The 19,740-nt window shown below is 42.8% G+C and overlaps 1 protein-coding gene and 3 non-coding genes across 5 annotated transcripts in view; 1 reads left to right on the top strand and 3 right to left on the bottom strand.

Moving 5' to 3' along the window:
- LOC146674438 (actin-binding protein WASF3) overlaps positions 1–12,214 on the bottom strand; it is a 54,359-nt gene extending 42,145 nt beyond the window's left edge. For both annotated transcript variants that reach the window (XM_085395915.1, XM_085395922.1), the window contains exon 1: positions 11,959–12,214. The gene's annotated coding sequence lies outside the window, so the exon portion shown is untranslated. The remainder of the gene's footprint in view (positions 1–11,958) is intronic.
- trnak-cuu (transfer RNA lysine (anticodon CUU)) lies at positions 8,364–8,436 on the top strand. Its single transcript has one exon. It is a non-coding gene; the product is annotated as a tRNA-Lys (tRNA).
- trnak-cuu (transfer RNA lysine (anticodon CUU)) lies at positions 8,871–8,943 on the bottom strand. The gene has a single exon. It is a non-coding gene; the product is annotated as a tRNA-Lys (tRNA).
- Positions 10,901–10,973, bottom strand: trnak-cuu (transfer RNA lysine (anticodon CUU)). Its single transcript has one exon. It is a non-coding gene; the product is annotated as a tRNA-Lys (tRNA).
- Positions 12,215–19,740: the final 7,526 nt, after the last annotated feature.

Below are 19,740 nucleotides of genomic sequence, written 5' to 3'. Positions count from 1 at the left end.
TTAAAACAGTAAAGAGACCCATTATGTATAAAATCCATAGAGAAAGATATGTTGATGAACAGATGAACAATTTGTAAAACATGCCTTGAGTTCTTCTTATGGAGTTTGACCAATCAGAAATCTGAAATATTCCTGGAGCCACACGAAAACATCATAAACAACTCATTTTTCATGACTAAGATCATTTAACGTCTTTTTTCTGGATGAAGAAACATGCAGCTCTTCAGAACCTTGTGGAGCCAAGAAGCAAACACTAATATCTGTGTAATGTTAACAGCTAGGCTTGTACAGCCAAGCCTGATTGACAGTCTGGGAGCGCACAGCTATGACAACAGCAAAGCGAGCCAACACAGTGAAACAGAGTTAATGTTTTATTCTGAGTCAGGATTACTCTGGTTTTTGCTCTGCAGGCCTGGGAAGCTCTCAGTTTGGTGGAACGCCAAATGTCAGCTAACAAAAGGCATCCGCGAGTACGAAGCAAAACAAAGCACTAAATAATAAAACATTTACAAAACTATGTACAAACAAAATGAGTGGGACGAGTGTTGTATGAAAATCACATGATAAAAGGCAGGCTCGATGCAAAGAAAAGAGCAGAAAAGTGTTTGTTTCTTATGTTGCATGAACCACACTGAATGTTAACAGCAGCGATGTCAGTTACAGCTTCATTTCTACCACCCCCAACCCCCAGCACGCTGACTCTTGCTTCCTTTCTCCTCCCCTCTTCCCTCATCCTTTAACTAACTGTATCCCTTACGCCCTCCCCCCCGCTCAGGCTCAGCTCTCTTTGATGTCTGCATTTGTTGATGCTCTTGGATGAGGAGCAATTCTGCAAAAACGATGTCAATTACAGCGGTAGCACACATGCACACCTTTTTTTTGCGCTAATCCTCACTAAAAACAAATAATGCAAAAGAGAGAAGAAGAGACGGGCGATTTAACGCTCTCTTTTTACTTCCTCTCCTTTTTTTTGCCCCCCTCCTTCTGTGAGAAGAACCAGCAGACTCTGTGGAGTTGTTGTCATGGTTTCTTGGGAAGCGTTTTCATTTTTTGGCGATCAGAGCAGGGCTGCGAGAGACAGAAGAGAGTTTACACCGAGGCGATCGAGTTTTGCGAGGGATCTCAGTCACTTCATTGTTTCCAGTGTCTGTGTGTGTGCCTACAGTACCTCTTAAGTGAGGCTGAATGCAGATGAGCTGTTATGAAACAGCTACTTTAAAGACAAAACATATCAGATAAACACCAAGTGCACACACTCCTGACTGTCCAGCAGCATTTGCAATAACATTCAGAATCAGGGTTCTGGCTCCGTTTCCTAAATTCATCATCCTTTTTTGCCACATGGATCATTTAAACAAAGAGACCATTTATGGTCAAATTGCTGGTCTGGATTTGAAAGATAAAGCTGAATCAATCCTAATATCCAGTCCTATTTATAACTGGTGAGCGGGCTGTGCACCCGGTTACTGCTCTCTCGCCCCTCTTCACAAACATGGCTGTGGAGGCCAACTGTGCAGTTTCTAAAGTGTGCAAATGCTCTGCCTTTTTACTCAGACTATAGATAAAAGATAAATGTATCCACTGTGATGAACATATTTTAAAGCCTTAATCTTTAAATTCTTCATGGACACATTTACATTTTATTTATTGTTTACTCTATTTAATTTGTAAAATATGTGTACACACACACACACACACACACACACACACACACACACACACACACACACGTAGAAAAATATTTAGTATACACATCCAGAAATGCATATACTATTATATATTGTACATATATTTATTAGTTTCAGATGTAGCCATTCTTGTATTTTGCTTGTTTACATTATTGTATTTTGCACAACTCTGTTGCTTGTGAAGCTCGCACACAAGAATTTCACTCACATGTGCTGTACCAATGTACCTGCACATGTGATGTGACAATAAAAGTGATTTGATTTGATTTGATTTGATTACATTCTTCAAGAGGGCGGAGTAGGCAGTTGTCAGCTAACACTAGCTAGCCTGGTAAGGCCTCAGGCACACAAGCCTAGGGACTGGAGGTTGGCAGGGAGAAAATGTGTGTTCCCTGAGCGGTTGGACAGTGGTTGCTGGCAGTTGCTAGGTTATTTAGATGCAACACCAAAAACCTCCCTGTGATTGCTTTGGTCACTGCCGCGGTTGTTTGCATGGAAGACGCCTCCTTGTCTGCGAGCACTCGCTAACTGCATGCCAAAATATGCAGACTGGGCAAGCTTTAGCTAATATTCACACACTGGTGTGTGCTCCTGTTGAGCAGTGTGTGAGTGTTACACAGAAAGCACTTAGGCAAGGAAAAAAGTGAATGGGAGAACGAGGCTTGTAGTACAAAGTGCTTTAAGTGCTCAAGCAGATGCAGTGCATTTACAGCCCTTTTCCCTACTGATTGGTGGTTACCACTAACAGGTCTCTAGGCGTGTGTGACTGCGTGACCGGGTCTTTAGTAATCAAATTCCATAGCGACCTCCAACCAATTGCCAACCAGTCTCTAGGCCTCAGTGACCTTGGGGAAAAGGGTAGTGCTTAACCGACACAACCCATACACCACAGCAGACACAGGTGTGGTGCATGAGGTAATGAACACTGCCTCAGTCTCTTGAGATTAGTGATCAGAAGAGGTTATAGAACCAAAAGCAAAACCAAAAACAAAAGCAAGCACCTATGCTAAGTAGATTACAGGCACAAAGCTTGTTAGATAACAAAAAAGCTACCGAGCAGCCTCGAGCTAAATCACACAGAAGTATGAAACAGAGAGAGGAGTGCTGCTTACACTACAGCTTTACTCATGCTCGCTGATCCCCAGCACAGCCGATCCCTGAAGTCCAGTTTGTATCTGGTGTGATTGCTGCACGTGGGTTGGGGTGTGGAGTCGGTAGCATTTGTACATGTTACAAATGTAGTGTGGTCACTAACCTTGCCCAAGCACGGACCTCAAAAACGTTCTTAACCGCACAATTTCTAAATAATTAACGTTTCTGTGCTCCGCCAGAGCGCTTCTTTAGAAACATGCGTGTGCATTAAAGACGAGGAGAGTGCGCGTGACAGGAAGGAGCTGAGATGCTGAAGCGAGATGGAGCGTGCTTGGGCCTGCATCGGAGACGGGGAGGAGGAGGGGCCAACTGTGCTCGGGCACGGTGCGAGGTAACCAGGCCTAGTATGAATTAACTATAAATCATTGAAGCTCTCACAGCAAATGATTGGTGTTGGAGCTGGATAGCAGAACTAGGACACCGCTGCAATCGGTGACAGCTGAAGGTGAGACAGAGGAGGAGAAGTGAGGATGGAATCAGCAACACATGAGGGGGAAGAGCGCAATGACCACAGCTGTAACAGCTTTCCTCACGGAGTCCTGCAGGGACTGCTTTAAAACTCCGTGGGGTGCATTAAGGAACTACCTGATTAACCCCTTAATAAATATAGAGAACAGTTATTCCAAAGATATGGCCACAGAATAGCAGATGCCAGTCGCTTCAGACACACAATCATTTTCCATGCCCTCTTTTATCCTCCACTAATGTGGTTAGTAAACAGGTCAGCCACAGAATGAATGCAGTGAGCGCAGTGTTTCTGAGCTGCATTCAGTCCACCACTCTGTGTGTGTGTGTTGTGAAAACTCCCCTCGCACCCCTCTGCGACCCTCACAATTAAATGTGCCGACCTCAGCGCAATTGCAACAAGTCATCCAGCAGAACCGTGTGACCTGACACTGTCACACTTACAGCACACAGGAAAACTGGGCCTCCTGGTGCAGGGTTGGTGGGCGGTGAGCCCCGGATACTGGGACGAAGGCGAGGGGAGACGGGTCACATTAAAGCTGTGGATGTGATGCCTCACAGTGTCCCAGTTTCACTGCTCCCAGTTCAAAAATTGGGGAGGTGGAACGCGGCGAGCTCAGGCGAGAAAATCTGCTGGTTCCAGCTCTCTGACTCCTAAAGCTGAGGAGCTACATGCTAACAGTAGAAACATCAGAAAATCAGAATCTCTGGTTTAATTTGTATCATTTTTGCTGCGCTGGACGTTTTTGTGCTTGATTATGTAATTTACTCAAGGAAAAATAAGGCCTGTGCAGACTTGCCTTTTTTTAGTTTTATCCATTTGTGTCACTTTAACTGTTGGATCTCATTTTGTGTTGTAAAAAAAAAAATGAAATTTTTGTCCTTAAAACGCACTTTTCAATTTTTCAATTCAATTCAGTTTTATTTATTTTTAAAGACAATAATACAATGCAAGTGAATAAGATATACTTACTTCCTGACAGTGTTTGACCTCAGCACTGCGTTCCATCCTACTCAGCACTCATCATTTTTGAAAGACTCCTCATTTAAATAACTTTCTCCACCACAGCTGAAGCATATTTTGTGCTCATGACATTTTGGTAAAACTATATTTTTCCCCATTTCTGTTACTCTTCGCTTCTAAAAAATGAAATTGCTTTACAGTTACTAGGCCTAGTCTAAAGATCATTAGAGACAGCATATCTCGCCTTTTAAAATACTAACAGAATATTTTTAAATTAGCAGAACTGAAAGAAATCCCCTTTGTTTTGATAAATTTCCAATTAACTACCCAACAGTTACAGTTATGTCATTACAAAGGCTCTTTAATTATCTGCACAATGGGTGGAGAGAAAAGAAAAAACCTTCAAACGTGGCTTTTATTCCTGTGTACACGCACTGCTATCAGCTGATTTAAGCTAGCTGTGCAGGAAGGGAGGAGGAAAAGGGTGAAGTGGTGGGGTGGGTGATTTTGTCATTTTTAATGCATGAAAGCACAAGAGCGTGACAGTAAACTGCGTCGTGGACATATTTATAGCACTTCCACAACAACTTTGGCTGTTTGCAGGCATCCGTGCATGCAGACAGCATGCTAAAGCAAAGCTAGCGAAGACCTTAGAGGTGAGTGACCCTGGCCCAGCAGCCTGTCAGCAGTGCTGAACGGTCAGGCTCAGGGCTTCTATTTCACCACGCCCCGTCGTTTTCTTCTACTGCAGAGCTGCAGTGTTACAGACGACGTGGAATTTGTTAAAAGCTGAAGGGTTCATCATTCTCATTATTGCACTGCACATGTAACAAGTACTTCCACTGACAAACTGCTCTTTCCTTAACGATGTGTGACACGCTCACAGCTGAATGTTCTGCTCTAATGTGGCGATGAAGGCGTTCATGCAAAAAAACCCGTCTAAGTTCAAAGTCAGAGCTGCAACACAGCAGACCATCCATCCCACACAGATTTGCTTTTTCTGGCCAAGTGAAACGCTGCTGCACAGCAGAGCACCGTCAGACTCACAGGAAGCGGGGAATTGAGTGCAATCCAAGCTGTCTGTCGAGCAGCAGTGTGCAAGCCTCAGCCCACAGAAAGCTTCACTTTACAACATTACATTTTCCACTTTTTGATTAACTCTGGCAGAAAACACCTCAGACACGCAGAGCTGCAGAACATTGGAGCATTCAGGTGTGCGTTACCACAATAAACAATCCTACCAGGAGCGCACGTCCCAGCACATTCACCCAAAATTCAGACTATGCAATATTCAGAGAAACTGCAAACAACCGAATTCAATTTTAGCTTTTATTTATATAGCATCAAAAGACAACAGTTAAAAGTAAAGACCCTATAACAGAGAGAAACCCTCAATAATCAAACAACCCAAGGGCAACATCTCACACTCTAAAACTGGGTCATGCAACAGGACAACGATCCCAGCAGATCTACAACAGAATGACTGAAAAAGAAAACATTTCAAGGTGTTGCAACGATCCAGACCACAACCTGTTTAAAACCTTCAGAGAGCCGTGCATAAATGAATGCAGTGGCTCTTCCCACTGAGAACAGAAGCACTCAGGTCCTGACGACCGGGTGAGAAAACAATATCACATTCTGCAGATTCTGAGGGAAAACACGGCCTGGAAACGCATCCAGCTGAGAGAGACAAAAAGTAAATATTTCCTGCCAACAATCTGAAATAATTTCCCTAAAGAACGGTGCACCAGAAGTAAGTTAATAATAAATGGACTTTGACAGTGCAGCCAGCAGGAGAAATCAAGGAAGAAACGGGGAATGTGAGGTTTGTACACACAGAAAACAGCAGAAAGATATAAAGAACAACATCTATAACATGCAAATCAACTAAAAAATTTACTTTCAACCACTTTAGGCTTGGTACATATTCGACATGCAGTCATTGATCCATCCATCTTCTTCTGCTTACTCAATTCCAGTTGGAGCCTATCCCGGCTATTATAGCGTGAGAGGTGGGGTGCACGAGGACAGGTCACACTCATATTCACCCTACTAGCGCCTACTTAACTAGACTCGACTCTGTTTTGATCATTTTCCATTACAACTGAGTACCACCTCAATGTGGGTAGGGTTGTTATAGCAACGCAGTCTAAAGGCCCTTTTCCATTAGTACCTACTCTTATTGGCTCGCCACTGATCGCCACGAATCGACTCGGATCAACTGGTTTTCCATTATAATCCAGTACTACCTAACGTGCGTGATCGCCATTGTAGCAATGCGTCCAAGCGTCCTGCGCCGTAATTAATATGCAACACTAACGCTACAAAAAGTGGACGTTGAGGCAAAAATATACCTGCTGCTCGGTCTGTGGCTTTTCATTAGACTCGGGGATCAGGGTGTTGGTTTTTGTAGCCATATTTCTCATTGCTGGGTTTCAACAATGGTGGTTTTAACTTTTATGAACGAGATGGTCTCATGACTCATCGAGTGACGCTACTTACCAGCTAATCAGTGGGATGCAGTCTGACGATGGCACATTTTAGTAGCTGCTCGGATCGCTTGGAAACCCGGGCAAGCAGGCACTAAAAAAGTACCTGGTACCAGGTACTACAACCTAATGGAAAACACTGCTTTCTTTTAAGTTGCCAAGTGAATATTTAAAAAACATATTTGAGCAGAGCTCTGTTTATGTTTTAAGACAAAAATAAGACACTCATGAGAAGTAAATGGGGCAGTGGCTCTAAGCGAATATGATACAACCACCTTTAAGTAAGAACAGAGCATGGAAAATTCACGACAGACAGATCCTATTCAGCATGTCAGATGGTTATTCAAACAACAAAAAAGCCCAAGAGTCCACCTCTAAGCGGCCACATCACTCAGCGTGAGTGCACCCTGAAGAGCCTGCTGTGTATCTTCAGAAGTAATTCAAACCATTAACCACAACTGAACACGTGTTGGAGGGAAAATCCGAGGAAGGCAGAGATCTGTTGCAATAATACAATAAAATCCCCACTTCCTGTCACCTGGAAATGTTTAAAGCTGACCAGCTCTGGTTCAGAGGCAGAGAAACAGGCTGGAGGTTCAATACCAGAATAGGCCCCTCAGGGAGGAAAGAACAGCAAATGCATGTCTGGAAAATGAATAATGTGCCTTCTACTGGAGAAAAAAAGAGGATCCCCTGAACGGCTGACTCCTGAAATACAGATTTTGGTGAAAACACGGCACTTCCTGATGGAATCCTAATCATCCTCTGAGGCAAACGTGGGAGACTGAGGGTTAAATCTCTCACAAAGTCAGAAAAAAAACACGCACAACTCATCTAAGATGGAAGGCTGTTTCCGGCTGGAAGCTACCCATTTATTTCTGCAGGGATGAAACTGAGAGTTCAAGCATCAACATCACTGAATCAGAGCTAATAAGCACTCATATGTGACTTTTAGACAACAACCTTCATTTGAATCTAGGGGGCCATGAGGTCTCTAAAAGACCAGAAACTCAGAGGAGTGAGGCACAAACAAAGGGCTGAAGCTATATTTGATCCTTGTTCTGAAAAGAACGCTCATAAACAGGCCTGGTGCTGAACATAAACACAGCCTTCATCGCAAAGCGTGGATAAAGGACGAGTCGAACTAACTTGTTTCTTTTATGAGATTAAAGGAAAGATGTGTTCCAGTAATTTTACTGTGTGTGTTATTCTGCTGGTCACATGCTGGAACACGGTCAGGAACAACACTCAGGAAGGCTGTGGTGTTTAAAGGATCCATGACACCACCATCATCCTGAACCATACAGGGCAGGATGGAGCCGTGCTTTCATGTTGTTTCATGCCAAATTCAGACTCTATCTTCCAAAAGCTGCAGTGGAAATCGAGACTCAGAGATTTTGGTAAATATTGACATGATTCAGGATTCATGACGAGAATCTCCTGTTCAGTCTCCCGCTTTATTGGATTGAGGTTTGGTGACCGTGGAGGCCATTTAAGTATAGTGAACCAGTCTGAGGTGATTTGAGCTCTGGGCCATGGTGTGTTATCCTGCTGGACAATATTCAAGTAGCCAGTGGTGTTTCGAAAACTCATCCAGCGGTGCAAGCCCGGCTAGCTCAGTCAGTAGAGCATGAGACTCTTAATCTCAGGGTCGTGGGTTCGAGCCCCACGTTGGGCGTTAGTGTTTTAGGACTTTACGGTCTAGTACAGATAATTGCTATAAAGTCTGCCTAATTGTGAAAGCTGTTAGTCAGAATGTATTAATCTGCACACTGTGTAATCCACAGTTCATCCAGTGTGCAGATTAATACATTAATACAAGCTGGTGGCTTAGTGGTAAATGACTGGTACTTGATAGGAGCTCTTGCAATGACTTCTTACCACTAGCCTCACTCACACACACAAGCTTTATTAACCAAAAGTTCACATTCAGAGGATTCATTGACTGTCAAGAATTTGTCAACATGCAGACTACAGAATCTGAGGATTCAACCAAAAACCTTCACAATTAGGAGACAACCTCCACACCAAGATTCAGTATGATGCCCAAAGCTTGTTTTTCAGCAGCTTACATGACAGTAAACTGATGTAAGTTCTGTCTTAAAAGAGAATCGCCCAACGTGGGGCTCGAACCCACGACCCTGAGATTAAGAGTCTCATGCTCTACCGTCTGAGCTAGCCGGGCTTACACAACCTAAACTACTTTCATTTCCAGGGGTACAACATACCATATAAGCAGGTCATCATCTTGACCACATCGACATGAATAGATGCATCAATTTACTGCCAGGAGGCTGATTAGATATTTGAATCACTGCAGGAATTTTAATTCATTACTCAAGAGAAGAAAATGCAAGTCTGGCTCAGTTCCCATGTAAAAAAAAGAAAGAAAACAAAGGTTCTAACACACCAAAGTTCTAAGAATGACAAAATAATTAGTGGATCTACAAACAAATAAATAGTACAAAACACTGTGTAAGGATGGGCGGATGGATTTTTGCTAGATAAGCTCAACAAGTCTTAATGGATGTTGCTAAGTAATAGGCTAATAAGTAATAGCACCATAATGCATTAAGTAAAAACACTTAGGAAATAACTTCCTCAAAACAGACCTTAGTTTAGTGCCTGTACACATTAATAATGTATTTTCACAAGTGTTGTCTAATTGGCTGTAGTCAGGGCATCAGTAACTGTAAGTGGACTAAAAATACCTTTGGGGGAAAGGGGGGATTATGCATGTAAAAAGCCCTTGAAAACCAGAAAACTAGCCTTTGTGGCCACAGCAGAGCGCATGCCTTTGTCACCCAGCACAGCATCGCCCCTCCTTTGTCTTTGCTTCAAGCCCTGAAGTAACTCTGTGTACGAGTGTACGAATGTGTTTATGTGTGTACAGTTAGGCATCTGTGTGTGTGTGTTGTGCTGTGTGTCCCCTGTTGGAGCGTTTATGCTTATTTAGTGCTCACCGCTCTTCGCCCTTATTCCTCGATGATTCGCTTATGTAAGAAATCAGCGCAAGCCTCTCTGAGCACCGTCTCCAATGAATACAGCAGCTACACAAACGCACATAAAAGAAGCCTATTATCTAATCACTGTTCACCCAGGCTGGAGTCTAGACTTGAAAGGATTCACAGAACTGGACTCAGTACATTAGTTCATAACAGAGCACTTATTTTCAGTGGCCAAATCTTGAAGTCATTCCACTTCCTGGATCGCTTACACTGGTAGAGGCCTCACTTTAAGATCCTATCCAATCCATGCAGATAAAGCTGTTATTCTGATTGGCTGCTTAATGTAAACAGAAGGTTTGTACTAGAGGTGGGTGGGGCTTCGGTGCTCTGCACTCACTGACATCATATAGAGTTATTGGTAAAAAAAGAAAAAAGAAAAAAAGAAATCTGAAACCAAGTGTTTAGAGAGGTCTAAAGCTACTGTCATCATCTGAGGATTGAACCACCAACCCTTGTCAAGGAGGAAACAACCTCCTCTATGCCCTGAACGATAAGACCTTCCACTTGATGCATCAGGACTCGGTGTTACGCCAAAGGAAGCTTCTCCTCTGCAAAGTGGTAGGAGTGTGGCCTATTCTACCTTCTGAGTAACAGATTGCACATAAGCCAGACTTTATAGTAATTACTTGTAGTTTGCTGAGCCCCTTTTCCATTAGTACTTACTCAGATCGCCACGATTTTAAGGGTTTTCCATTTGGTCATAGTACTTTGTACTAAATGGTGCCTGCTCGCCCGGGCTTCCAAGCAATCCGAGCAGGTCATGCAGGCCACCGATTGGCTGGTAAGTGGCGTCACTCAATGAGTGATTAGAGTGTCTCATTCACAAAAAATCAAAACATCCATTTCTGAAACCCGGCAATGAGGAAAATGGCTACAAAAACAAAAACACGATGTGGTAGATACATGAAAAGCCACAGACCGAGCAGCAGGTATATTGTTGCCTCGACGTCCACATTTGTTGAAGCGTTCATGACTCGTACCAATTATGTCACAGGATGCTGGGCTATGTTGCTTTGACAACAACCATTACTTGATTGTAATGGTAAACCAGTTGAGTAAATCCAAGGAGGTATAAATGGAAAAGGGGCATTAAACTGTAAACCATCCATAATAGGTTCTGTCTTAAAAGTGCAGCGCCCAACGTGGGGCTCGAACCCACGACCCTGAGATTAAGAGTCTCATGCTCTACCGACTGAGCTAGCCGGGCTTACAAAAGATTAACCACTTTTGCCTGTTTGGAACATATAGATACAAATAAACAACAGATTAAATTTTACTGAATAAATAATAAAGATTTGGATGACAACCAGACAAGTGTTTAATTCCTTTGCCCCACCCCATTTTTTGGACCATTATCCCCTGCCTCTTGCTTAAATAAAACATGGTAGAGAGCCAATAATGTGCACAAATCCCTCCAGGTGGCTGAGTTGGCTGGATTCACATTGCAGCAGGCCTCCATACTGGGAATATGAAATGAATTAATTAATTAAATTAAACACAGGAGCAACAGGAGCATCCTCGGGAGCAGAAGCAGCAAGAGAGGAGCCACAATAATAAAAACTTACTCATCTGGAATCTTTTTGATCTGACTGAAGCCTGTTTCACGGTTAAAGACATGAAAGCACAGCTTAATGGCCAATTTAAGTCAGTATGGACGTATTAAAATATCTGCAGGAATTCCAAAAATTCCAAAGTCAGGTACGCAGAGACAGAAAAACGGGGGGGACAGACACGTAGAGACAAAGTGGATCCTCTGCGCACGCTAATCCCCCCACACCCTGCACACCTCCTGCATAAGCCCCACTGCTCTTTTTTTCTAGCCGCCACAAGCTAGTTTGCAGCCAAATCCCACAACACATTCTCCCAACTGCTGACATTTTGTTGCAGCCAGTGAGAGAGAGAGAGGGGAGGAGAGGCACCTGACCAACCGCACTGGGAGAGATGGAGGGATTACAGGAGGGAGAAAATGGTGTGAAACCCGGCCGTCCTAAAGAAGCATGCAGCTCTTTCCTCTCGATTATCAAAGGGCTTCGTGTTTTCTGCGCGTGCAGCTCCGTGATGCAACAACAACAACAACAACAAATGCGCCCTCCCTTTCCCTTTCCCCCGTGTACCAGCTCCCAAGGGGAGCGGGCATGTGTCCACACCATCGCTGTCAAACGCAAAACCGATTTTTAGACGCCCCCTCTTACCTGGCTTCGGGCTCTCCCGTCACCTTCTCCTCTCCGCTTCTCCTCTCTCGGTTATTTAAACGCTTCTCACCGTTTCTCCTTCTCACCCTGCTCCGCATTTCATTTCGGAACGACCGTGTTGGAGGCTCGGGCCGGAGGGAGGATGGATGGTTGGATGGAGAAGAGGCGGAGCGGGCAGAGGAGCGGAAGCCTTTGAAGTGGAGAAATCTGGGTCCCTGCTCGCGTGGACCGGATTTATGTCGTTTCCAAGGCAGCGTCCGTCTAACCCGATGACCGCCAAGCTGCAATCTGGCGTACTGAGAAACCACTTCCGATTTGTCCTTCAAAATAAAAGTCTACTCTTTTTTTTAGGTTTCTTACACACAAGTAGGTAAAACGTATTCACACGGCGCGTTTCAAAGATACAAATCACAAAGTGCTTAACAATAATGTAAAGTAATAATTCTTCTGAAACTAAACTACATCTCATCATGTCCTTTAGTTTATCTGTTTTATTATTTACTCCCCACCTCCACCCCAGCCTCCTCTTCTGTGCGGACTATGATGCTCACAGAAGGATAGCAGCAAGAGTAAAACGTTTACAAGATGGTAGTGAGAGCAGCTAAACGCTGGTCTGCATAAATATATTTACCTACATTTTTTCAATCGTTTTAAGACCTTTATGCTGACAGCTGAGGCCCTTTAACAGCCGCCGTTTCTCGCTGCTACCTTCCGCTAGCTTGACGCAGCTGTCAAATCAGAGGGCTGCAGCAGATTGGCGAAAGAGCGCGTGCGCTGTCCGAAGCATTCCGACGATTGCCGGCGGCGGCCGAGGACCACCACCCACACTCCGCGTAGCAGAGCGGGGATGAGCAGGCATATATATATATATATATATATATATATATATATATATATATATATATATATTACACATTATTGTATTTACACAAAATGGAATCCCCAAACTGTTCCCGGTATACCTGACGTTTAGGACCTTTAAGCCTGTAGCTTGTAGCTATCTTCATTATCGGTTAGGGCCCCTCCTCATCCTTTTCTTCTTCTTTGGTGCAACCCTATAAATTTGGGGAACCTCTTCGGCCTCTCCCCTTTTCTACAGTTCCCCTGTGGGAGAGGTTGGTGTCATTTATTTTCCAACACTAACTATATCTTTATCCACCCTGATGTTACTGATTGTGTGTTCTTAGCTCATCATTTTCATAATTACACCTGTCTTTACTAGATGCTGTGAATATGTGTATAAGCACTGTCTCTATCTCTCCCCCTACATACTCACTCTCTCTCACACACACACACACACACACACACACACACACACACACACACACACACACATATATATATATATACACACACACACACACATATATATATATATATACACACACACACACACATATATATATATACACACACACACACACATATATATATACACACACACACACACATATATATATATACACACACACACACACACACACACACACACACATATATATATATTCACACAGATATATATATATATATACACACACACACACACACACACACACACACACACATATATATATATTCACACATATATATATATTCACAAATATATATATATATATATATATATATTCACACAGATATATATATATATATATATATATATACATACACACACAAACACACATATATATGTGTGTGCGTGTGTATGTATTAAGGTTAAGGTTGACTGTTGAAAGAGAAAAATGCTCTTCATATTTTTATCAATGAAATATTCTTTATCAATGACTAAAGACAGTATCTGCGTTGGTGGTTCTTTGTGTCCGGGGATGGGCGTCCAGGTACACACCGGCTCACTCCTTGGCGGCCGCTTATCGGGGCCTGGAGCCTGGGGCTCGCTCGGGCCACTTCGGAGGTGGGGTGCCCCCGGCCTCTCGGCCTGGGGCTCGGTCACTCAGGCGCAGCTGGCTGCCGGCGGAGCTCACGGGCGCGTCACTGCAACTCCCCCTGGCTTCTGCTCCGCGGCTGCTGAGTGAGCCCTCATCTGGGACTCTCCTCAGCTCTTTCCGGGACAGTGGCGCGGCTGCCCCTCTGTTGGTCTTCCTTGGTCTCTTGTGTTCTGGGGGCCTCTGGATGTCTGGAGTTTTGATCTCCTCCACACCTGCTTCACGCCCTGGAGGACGGGGCTGTGGCCCCCCCACACCCTCTAGCAGATTATTACATGAAGGAACCTTTTAAAAAACAAAAAACAAGCGCGTCCATGCTCACAGGTGTACACACGGGTGATCACACCCACAAACTACACCCTTTTTGGCTCCTACCTCAAAGCACACTGTGTTCTGTTGATCTTATGTGCTGCACAATAATGTTTTTTTTGAAAATATTTTTATTGAAAAAAGAAAACAGTACTTGCAGTTACCGAAATACAATCAACCTTTCTTAATTTTCCTAAGTAAATTAACATATATATATATATGAAAAAAACAACAAAAAAAAACAAAAAAACTAAACACAACGCCCCCCCCCCCCCCCCCCCCCCCCCAGTCCCACACAGATCAACACAACCATCAAACATATTAGAGGAATATAACAGTAACAAAAGTAGATTTAAACAGGCAATACCTCTAGACTAGCAAAATAAGAGATAAAGGGTTGCCACTTGTGAAAAAATTTGGCTGTGCAACCTCTCAACGTATATTTAATTTTTTCAAGTTTTAAAAAAAACATGACATCTTTAAGCCACCGGGAAATAGTAGGATACTTAGCAGACTTCCAATGCAACAATATTAGACGTCTCGCTAATAGGGATGTGAAGGGCTATAATATCCCTTTGTGTGGAATCAAGTGTAAGTGAGCGAGCAGGAATCCCAAACACAGCAATCAGAGGACAAGGATGAAGAGTTACCCCAAGAACAGTTGACATAATAGCAAAATACCTTGTCCAGAAACCTTGTAGCTCAGGGCACAGAAAAAACATGTGGCTAAGGTGACAAGGAGAACCATGGCATTTATCACATTTATTTTCCACTTCTGGATACAATTCAGAAAGTCTAGACTTAGAGAAATGCACCCTGTGTATGACCTTAAATTGAATAAGTCCAAGACGAGCACAGGAGGTGGAAGATCGTATCCTCGTTATAGCCCGTTCCCAAGACTCCTCATGTATTCGAAATCCCAGTTCTTCTTCCCATGTACGCTTAAGCTTAACATTAGAGTGGTTACTAAAAGACAGAATAGCATCATAGAGTTTCGAAATGGTTCCTCTGTGATGAGGAACAAATGATAACGTAGTTTCCCACTGCTGTTCTGGAGGTAAAGAGGGGAAATTTGGGAAACACTTAGCAACAAAATTTCGAATTTGAAAATAGCGAAACAAATGGGTAACAGGGAGATTGTAACGAGAAGACAAGTTGGGAAAACTATCGAAAACACCATCCACATATAAATGTTTGAACTGTTTTATACCCTTGTCACACCACACTGAAAATGTCGAGTCCAAAAGTGAAGGGGGAAACAAATGGTTTTCGCTTAGAGGACCCGAGGAAGACGGCATTACAAAATTAAAGTGACGTCTAAACTGAAACCAGATTTTGAGTGTGTTAAGAACCACCTGATTATCAGTGTACAGAGAGGGTCTCACGGGTAAAGAGGAATAGAGCAAAGCCGGTAAAGAAGAGCCCTTACATGATGATAGCTCCAATTTACACCACGAGGAACCAGAAGATTTTAGCCAGTAGCAAAGTTTATGGATGTGAGCGGCCCAGTAATAGACTAAAAAATTAGGTAATGCAAGTCCTCCACTAAATCTGCATCGCTGCAGCAAAGTTTTAGAGACCCTAGGTGGCTTCCCTCCCCAAATGAAAGAACCAATAATCTTGTCCAGTGAAACAAAAAAATGTTTCGGCAAAAATAAGGGAATTGACTGAAATAAAAATAAAAATTTTGGTAAGATGTTCATTTTAACAACGTTAATCTTACCGATTAAAGAAAGGGGGAGATTACCCCATCTTTGAATATCAGATGTGACCCTAGATATAAGAGGAGACAAATTTGCTGATTTAAGGCCAGCTAGAGAGCGAGTCACGTTAATCCCTAAGTACTTAAACCCAGACGGACTGAGACGAAAGGGTAGATCGGACTGTTGAAGTTGACGTGCTGCCGTATTAACAGGAAAACACTCACTTTTCCCCAAATTCAATTTATAACCTGAAAACGAACTGAAGTTCTCCAGAATACTTAAAACAGCAGGGATGGAGCATGCGGGGTCAGTCATATATAATAACAAGTCATCCGCATACAATGATACTTTATGTGTAATTCCATTACGGATGATTCCCCTGAATACAGAAGAAGATCGCAATGTAATAGACAGAGGCTCGATGGCAATGGCAAAGAGTAAGGGAGACAAAGGGCAACCTTGACGACAACCACGACCCAGCGCAAAATAATCAGAGTAAACATCATTAGTATGAACACTGGCTTTAGGGGACGAATAAAGAAGCCGAATCCAGGAAATAAATTTATCACCAAAACCAAATTTCTCTAAAACTGCAAACAAGTACTCCCACTCCACCCTATCGAAAGCCTTTTCAGCATCTAAAGAAATCACAAGTTCAGGAAGTTCAGATAGACGCTTTGAGTAAATAACATTAAAGAGTGTACGAGTATTAAAAAACAATTGCCGTCCCTTTATAAAGCCATTCTGCTCTTCAGATATAATTCGAGGAAGCACATCCTCAAGGCGAGATGAAATTACTTTAGCCAATACCTTTGCATCGGCATTAAGCAGAGATAATGGCCTGTAGGAACCACAGGAGGTTGGGTCCTTGTCATTTTTGAGAAGGAGCGCTATGGTTGCTTGTGTGAAAGTAGGTGGTAATGAACCGGTTTCCAAGGATTCGTTAAACACAGACAAAAGCAATGGTGCCAATTTACCAATAAATGTTTTATAGAATTCAATTGGAAACCCATCCGGGCCCGGGGCTTTATTAGACTGCATAGCTGTAATAGCTTTTAATACTTCTTCAACAGATAATGGGGAGTCCAATTGCCCCGCATCATTAGCACCAATAACAGTGTTTGAAAGATTATGAAGAAATGCATTCATTTTAGCTTTATCCGTGGGAAATTCGGACCTGTACAACAAAGAGTAAAATGTTTTAAAGGTAGAATTAATTTCCAAGGGATCTGTAGTAATATTGTCATCAGAGTGTTTAATAATGGGGATCACACGCGAGGAGGCCTGACGTCGTAACTGATGTGCCAACAAGCGACTAGCCTTGTCACCATATTCGTAATATGAGCCACGACTGCGTAGTAATAAGTGCTCAGCCTCTTTGGTTGACATAAGATCAAATTCTGCTTGCAAATCAAGGCGCTGCTTCAGTAATTCTGGAGAAGGGTTCAGTGTATAACTTTGATCAAGGTTACTAATTGCAGCTATAAGTTCTTTAAGCCTGGCATTAATCTTTTTATTAGCACGGACAGAGTAAGAAATAACTTGACCTCTCAGGTAGCATTTAAGAGTCTCCCATAGCAGAGAATATGAGACAGAATCATCCTGATTGAAGGACAAGAACTCCTCAATAGAGCCTGAAATAAATTCACAAAATTCTTTATCCGCCAGAAGGAGAGAGTTAAATCTCCAAAGTGGAGGGCTACGTTTATGGGTAGAAAGATGAACATCCAATAGCAGAGGAGAATGATCAGATATTACAATACCAGAATAGTCGGAAGAATTAACACATGAATTAAGAGTTCTGTCGATGTAAAAATAATCAATCCTGGAATAAGACTGGTGGACCTGAGAGAAGAATGAAAATTTTTTGATTGAAGGGTTGCGAAATCTCCATGGATCAACAAGATCATTCTGTTTCATAAAATCTGAGAATGTTTTAGACATAGATGATTGAGTCAAATTACGAGGACTAGATCGATCCAAAATTGGATCAAAAACACAATTCAGATCACCACCAAGGATAAGCAAATGTGTATTCAGAAAGGGGATGTTACTCAGCAATCTATTAGCAAATTCAGCATCATCAAAATTCGGGGCATATACATTTACCAACAAAACCTTTTTCTGCATTAGGGTACCAGCAACAATGATGTATCTACCGTTCCTATCAGCGACAACATTGGTCAAAGTGAATTGAACTTTCTTATTAATGAGAATGGCCACTCCTCTAGCCTTCGAATTAAAATTTGAGTGAAAGACCTGACCTACCCAAGGGCAATATAACCTATAATGATCCTTAATGCGAAGATGAGTCTCCTGTAAAAATGCTATGTCAGAATTTAGACGTTTCAAGTGAGTAAAAACCTTAGATCTCTTAACAGGGTTACCCATACCTCTGATATTCCAACTAATGAATCTAAGAGGCATACCTGACCCAGCAATGCTGGGGTCTATATTTCCATTAACCATTTACAAAAAGGAAGAGGAAAAAGACCAAACCAAAATGCCAGTGGCCATGAAGAGCCGAAATGGGACAGCCCCCCCCCAACCCAACCCTGAACACAAATACACCCCCAAGTCTCCACAGAACAGAACAAAGGAGACAGCAGTGTACCCCCAAAGTAGCAAAAATGATTCACCGAAGTGACTGGACTAATTGTTGTCTAAATAAAAATAAAAGCGAGAGAGGGAAAAATAACCTCTCACCAACTTCTCTACAGCATAACAGTGTGCGCGTAACAGTAAACATGTTTTTTTTAAAAAGGGAAAAAATAAAAAGGAAACCAACCAACCAAAAAAAGATCTCACAGTACAAAATATGACTTCCTCAGAAGGAGAACTTTCCAACAAATCACCGAAAGTGCATAAAATTTAAAAAAACAAAAAACAAAAACAACATACATAAATAGATAAACAATTAAAACAAAAACAACCAAACAAAAAAATAAATAAATAAAAATTTAACAGAAACGAAAAACAACTCAGTCCTATGCAAATCAATGCAGCAAGCTTGGAGAAGATTGTGCCGGACTGGTCCGAAGTTCAAGAGTATATTATATGATCCAGTTTCAATAAATAACAATGAAAATAAAAGGAACCAGCACACCAACAGTACAATAACCAGCACAATGGCCTAAGAAAACAATGCACAGGTGGCGTTAAACCTAAGGAGACCGTGAACCCTTAGCAGCATTACAGTATCAAACTGAGGAGCTAACGAGGCTCACCCAGAAATCAAAGTTTTGACATAATCACTGGCCTCCTCTGCCGAAACAAAGTCCTTCTCGACACCCTTATATGTGATGCGGAGTCGCGCTGGATGAAGCAGGCCATACCGAACACCGTCAATGCCACGGAGTTGCTGCCTGACCGTGTTGAATGCAGCACGAGCCCGTGCCACCCTGGCGGTGTAGTCGGGGAAGACTGAGATGGTCCGATCTCCAACTTTAATCTGTCGGCGTTCTCTAGCACGTCGTAAAATGTCGACACAGTCAGTGTGGTAATGAAACCTGCATACAATGGCTCGTGGACGGTCGCCAGGCTTAGGTGCGGGTTGGAGGGTCCTGTGCGAACGATCCAAAAGCGGCTCCTTCCCCAGATCAAATGCTTCTTTTAGCAAGGAAGCTACGGCGGCAGTGGTGCACGTGTCAGGGCCCTCCGGTACTCCCACTATCCTAACATTGTTGCGCCGCGATCTGGACTCCAAATCTTCACACTTACTTTCCAGCTTGGCTACATGAGCTGTGAGACCCTTGATAGTGTTTTTCATCTCAGCTATATCATCAGAGCAGACAGTAAGTGCGTGCTCCATCTCCTTCACCGTACCTTTT

Source organism: Rhamphochromis longiceps, linkage group LG3 (assembly GCF_057381845.1).
Source record: "Rhamphochromis longiceps isolate RC_006_pf linkage group LG3, R_longiceps_female_GT1.1, whole genome shotgun sequence".
NCBI lineage: Eukaryota > Metazoa > Chordata > Actinopteri > Cichliformes > Cichlidae > Rhamphochromis > Rhamphochromis longiceps.
The sequence above is the reverse complement of the archived record's forward strand: the minus strand, read 5'-3'. Positions and strand labels throughout refer to the sequence as shown.